Genomic DNA, 6,000 nt, shown 5'->3' with positions numbered 1-6,000 from the left:
TCATTCTTCAAGGCCTAGCCTCAAATGTCTCCTTTGTGAAGCTCCCCAGCATCGCTTTTCCAGGCTCCCAGACAATGTGGTTCACATCTCCAATATAAAACATATCACAGTGGCCTGGCGCGGTGGCTCATGCCTGTAATCCCAGCACTTTGGGAGGTTGAGGCAGGCAGATCACTTGAGGTCAGGAGTTTGAGACCAGCCTGGCCAAAATAATGAAATCCTGTCATCCTGTTAAAAATACAAAAATCAGCTGGTTGTGGTGGTGCATGCCTGTGATCCCAGGTACTCAGGAGGCTGAGGCAGGAGAATGGCTTGAACCTGCAAGGTGGAAGTTTCAGTGAGCCAAGATTGCACCACTGTACTCCAGTCTGGGCAACAGAGTGAGACTCCCTCTCAAACAGAAAACAAAATCAAAAACAAAACCAAAAACACAAAAACATATCACAGGCTTGTCTCAAATTGGGATTAGATGTATGTCTCTGGTTCCTCCAATAGACTGTGATCCTGTAAAGCATAGGGACTTTGTCATGGTTTTTTTTTTTTTTTGAGATGGAGTCTCACTCTATTGCCTAGGCTGGAGTGCAGTGGTGCAATTTTGGCTCACCACAACCTCCATCTCCTGGGTTCGAGTGATTCTCCTATCTCAGCCTCCTGAGTAGCTGGGATTACAGGCACGTGCCACCATGCCCAGCTAATTTTTGTATTTTTAGTAGAGACGAGGTTTTCACATGTTGTTCAGGCTGGTCTTGAGCTCCTGACCTCATGATCCACCCACCTCCGCCTCCTAAAGTGCCAGGATTACAGGTGTAAGGCACCCAGCCTGGCCCTTTTTTTTTTTTTTTTTTTTTTTGAGATGGAGTCTCACTCTGTCCCCTAGGCTGGAGTGCAGTGGTGTGATCTTGGCTTACTGCAACCTCTGCCTCCCGGGTTCAAGAAATTCTCCTGCCTCAGCCTCCCAAGTAGCTGGGATTACAGGCGCTCACGACTATGACCAGCTAATTTTTTGTATTTTTGGTAGAGACAGGATTTTACCATGTTGGGCAGGCTGGTCTTGAACTCCTGACCTTGTGATCCGTTCTCGGCCTCCCAAAGTGCTGGAATTACAGGTGTGAGCCAGCATGCCCAGCCGGATTTTGTTTTTAACATATTCTCTCAGTGCCTAGTTCAATGCCTTACCCAGTATAGGAGTTCAGTGACTGTTTAATTAACTTTTATGATCGCATGGATATCTTTAGGCCCTAAATCTGATCTGATCCAAGCATAGTCCTCATTATCTTGATAGTGGTTCTAGTTACTCAGGCTGAAAACTTTTGAGTCATCTTTGATTTCTTTATTTTCTTCTTCTTCTTTTTTTCTTTTTTTTTAACAGAAGTTTATTCTTAAATGTACAACAGTTCCAAAACAACACTTAATTCCAACTATCGGTGGCAAAAGATGTTATGGCAGGGAATACTGATGTTTAAATACTGATGAAATAAAGGGTCATCATTTCCTCAGGCACAAGGAACAGCTTACTTTTTGCCAGATTTCTTAATTCCACCTGTGGCCAGGGGCCCCTTCCCCGCCGCCTTCGCTTTTAGCTCCTTGAGTTTCTTTTGCTCCTCTTTTTGTTTCTGCTTGAAAGCATTCTCTTCCTTGTCCATCTCTGTGGCCTGCTCCTTGGGCTGTTTCAGGGGCTTCTTCTTGCCACCTTCGCGGCTGGACATGGCACCTGCTGTCATCCCTGATTTCTTGTCTCTTCTTCTTCTGCCCCTTTTTACCACCTCTACTGCCATTACTTCTATTAGCTATATCATTCTAAGAAATGGTTCTTTTTTTTTTTTTTTTTTTTTTGAGACAGAGTCTTGCTCTGTCGCCCAGGCTGGAGTGCAGTGGTACTATCTCAGCTCACTGCAAGCTCCGCCTCCCGGGTTTACGCCATTCTCTTGCCTCAGCCTCCCGACTAGCTGGGATTACAGGCACCCGCCACCACGCCCCGCTAGTTTTTTGTATTTTTTAGTAGAGACGGGGTTTCACCATGTTAGCCAGGATGGTCTCAATCCCCTGACCTCGTGATCCGCCCGTCTCGGCCTCCCAAAGTGCTGGGATTACAGGCTTGAGCCACCGCGCCCAGCAGAAATGGTTCTTGTTACCATTTTTCCTTGGGATTTTTATAGTTGTCTTACACCTACCGGGCTACCCTTCTTCCACATTTGCATATCTACTGCTATTTTCAACCCAGCAGCTATAATGATTTTTTTTTTTATTTTATGAAAAAAAATTATGTAGAGCTTAGCATATGTGAGTTACTATTCTAGGCACTTTACAAACATTAACTTATGGCCAGGCGCAGTGGCTTACACCTGTAATCGTAGCACTTTGGGAGGCTGAGGTGGGTGGATCACCTGAGGTCAGGAGTTCAAGAGCAGCCTGGCCAACCTGGTGAAATCCCATCTCCACTAAAAATACAAAAAATAGCTGGGTGTGGTGGCGCGTGCCTGTAATCCCAGCTACTAGGGAAGCTGAGGCAAGAGAATCTCTTGAACCTGGGTGGCAGAGGTTGCGATGAGCCAAGATTACAGCACTGCACTCCAGCCTGGGCAACAGAGAAAAAAAAATTAACATATTTATTCCTCATGATGATCATCTGAGGAAGATACTATTATTATCCTTGTTTTACAGATGAAGAAAATGAGGCACAGAAGGATTAAGTGGTTTGTTCAACGTTGCCTAACTCAGGACATACATCATATCACCTCTTTGCTTAAAACAGACCATTAGTTTCCCATCTGAATCAGAGGATAGCCACAGTTCTACCAGAGGTCTAAAAGGCTATATGCGATCTATACTCTCTCTCACTCCCGGGAGTCTCACTCTGTCGCCCAGGCTGGAGTGCAGTGGTGCTTTCCCAGCTCACTGCAACCTCCATCTCCCCGGTTCAAGCGATTCTCCTGCCTCAGCCTCCCTAGTAGCTGGGATTACAGATATGTGCCAGCGTGCCTGGCTAATTTTTGTATTTTTGGTAGAGACAGGGTTTCACCATGTTGGTCAGGCTGGTCTGGAACTCCTCACCTCAGGTGATCCACCCTCCTCGGCTTCCCAAAGTGCTGGGATTACAGTTCTGAGCCACTGCATCTGAGCCACTGAGTCTAATTTTTTTGTGTTTTTAATAGAGATGGGGTTTTACCATGTCGGCCAGGCTGGTCTGAAACTCATGACCTCAAATAGTCTGCCTGCCTCCCCCTCCCAAAGTGCTGGGATCACAGGTGCGAGTCACCGTGCCCAGCTCTTCCCTACTTTATTTTCATATACATGTATTATTTTTATTTTGGTCTATTTCTCCCCAAACAAATTAAGGTCCACCAGGAGGACAGGCCTTCATTTGTGAAACAATTATTTAAAGAGGCCTACAATATAAGCATTGTTTTGGGCACTAAGGGGGGAAGAAAAGCTTGGTGGAGGTTGGGTGCAGTGGCTCACGCCTGTAATTCCAGCACTTTGGAAGCCCAAGGCGGGTGGATCACCTAGGGTCAAGAGTTGGAGACCAGTCTGGCCAACATGGTAAAACCCCATCTCTACTAAAAATACAAAAATTAGCTGGGCGTGGTGGCACATGCCTGTAGTCCCAGATAATTAGGAGGCTGGGGCAGGAGATTTGCTTGAACCCAGGAGGAATAGGGTGCAGTGTGCCCAGACTGCACCACTGCACTACAGCCTGGGCAATAGAGCAAGACTTCATCTCAAAAAAAAAAAATAGGCCAGGCACAGGGGCTCACACCTGTAATCCCAGGACTTTGAGGGGCCGAGGTGGCTGGATCATGAGGTCAGGAGTTCGAGATCAATCTGGCCAATATGGTGAAACCCCATCTCTACTAAAAATATAAAAATAAGCTGGGCGTGGTGGTGTGTGCCTGTAGTCCCAGCTACTTGGGAGGCTGAGGCAGATGAATCTCTCAAACCTGGGAGGCAGAGAGGTGCAGTGAACCAAGATCGCACTACTGCACTCAAACCTGGTGATAGAGTGAGACTCTATGTCAAAAAAAAAGGAAAGAAACAAAATCAACCAGTAAGGCCAGGCGCGGTGGCTCACGCCTGTAATCCCAGCACTTTGGGAGGCTGAGGCGGGCAGATTACCTGAGGTCAGGAGTTTGAGACCAGCCTGACCAACATGGTGAAACCCTGTGTCTACTAAAAATACAAAAATTATCCAAGCATAGTGGCTGGCGCCTGTAATCTCAGCTACTTGGGAGGGTGAGGCAGGAGAATTGCTTGAACCCAGAAGGCAGAGGTTGTAATGAGCCAGGATCACACCACCACACTCCAGTCTGGGCGATAGAGGGAGACTGTCTCAAAAATAAAGTAAAATAAAATAAAAATTAGCCTGGTATGGTGGCGCACACCCGTAGCCCCAGCTACTTGTGGGCTTGAGTCACAAGAATCGCTTGAACCTGGGAGGCAGATGCTGTAGTGAGCCGAGACTGTGCCACTGCCATGCAGCCTGGGCGACAGAGTAAGACTTCGTCTCAAAAAATAATAAAATAATAAAAAAAATAAAATCTATGTACACATATAAAACTCCATTGAATAATGGGCAAGCTACTGAGGAGAATGAAAGATAAAATCATTGCTGTTTAATTAAATGTAACACAGAAAAAAATATCAAAAGTTGGCTGGGCGCAGTGGCTCATGCCTGTAATCCCAGCACTTTGGGAGGCTGAGGCGGGCAGATCATGAGGTCAGAAGATCAAGACCATTCTGGCTAACACAGTGAAAACCTGTCTCTACTAAAAATACAAAAAAATAAAATTAGCTTGGCGTGGTGGTGGGTGCCTGTAGTCCCAGCTACTCGGGAGGCTGAGGCAGGAGAATGGTGTGAACCCGGCAGGCAGAGCTTGCAGTGAGCTGAGATCGCACCATTGCACTCCAGCCTGGGCGACACAGCAAGACTCCGTCTCAAAAAAAAAAAAAAAAAAAGAAATATCAAAAGTGACCGGGAGAGCCTAAAAAGAGAGCAGCTTTTGGTCCACTTAATAGTTGGGATGAAGACAATTTTAAATGGATTCTGCCTGGTACTGTAAATGCCCAAGAACAAACCACTGACTTTTGGGCAGAGTTCTAGCAAATCAGCAACTGGAGTGTCAGACTCGCAATGACTGCTCTCTCGTGTAGTACGTCAAAAACAAGTCAGTGAGCTGCAGTACCTTTACTATTTTTAAGTTGACATTAAAGGATGTGGGAAAAAATAGACCAATGGATATCCATCAAGAATAATTTGAATAAACAAACGAATATCATTTTAAACTATGGTAGTGGTTAGTTTCAAGAGCTGAATGCGATTTCATATTATTGTATCCTTCTTTCAACTTCCTCTTCAGAAATTTTGTGTATGCTCTTGATTTGTTTTTAAATAGGTATTTTTTTAAATAGAACGCTCTTGCGTTCATTTCACATACATTAAAATGCTCAAACACTGCTGCGTGCACTTTTTTTTACCTGATAGTTGTTTTCCTTTGGATGACAGAAAACGTTAATGCTTGGTACGTTTAAAACATTAAAAAAAAACGAGTTCTTCCTTTTTGACAAGAATCACCCACCTAATTAATAAATGCTTATTTCTGGGTTCCACTCTCAGAGATCCTCGCTTTTTTATGTTTGGAGTTGGAAACCTATGTTTCCAGCCAGTACCCAAAGTGATTGTGAGGCCTGGTGGCCCAAAGACCATACCTTGAGAACGACTCGACCCAATGCTATTTTCATGTTTTGCAGCTTTCAAAATATTAACTTCAGAAATCTAAGGACGGTGGGCAACTCGGGTGGCTGTCAGAAGACCCGACAGTGAGCCGCTCACGCTGTGCCCCGTTGCACAACTTTCCTTGACTTTGCAGATCCTCCTTTCCCTGAGGAGGAAATCAGTTCATTTTCACCGAGCAATTAACTACTCCCAACCAGTTCCGTCTATGTCCCTCAGAATGACCCCCCAAAGTCACCAGGTCATCGCCGCTGCGAAAAATAAAGCGCTGT

At 45.4% G+C, this 6,000-nt stretch overlaps 1 pseudogene; it reads right to left on the bottom strand.

Moving 5' to 3' along the window:
- Positions 1–1,511: 1,511 nt before the first annotated feature.
- LOC115892759 lies at positions 1,512–1,706 on the bottom strand (annotated as a pseudogene).
- Positions 1,707–6,000: the final 4,294 nt, after the last annotated feature.

This window comes from Rhinopithecus roxellana, chromosome 2, assembly GCF_007565055.1.
Source record: "Rhinopithecus roxellana isolate Shanxi Qingling chromosome 2, ASM756505v1, whole genome shotgun sequence".
In the NCBI taxonomy this organism is placed as follows: Eukaryota; Metazoa; Chordata; class Mammalia; order Primates; family Cercopithecidae; genus Rhinopithecus; species Rhinopithecus roxellana.
The sequence above is the reverse complement of the archived record's forward strand: the minus strand, read 5'-3'. Positions and strand labels throughout refer to the sequence as shown.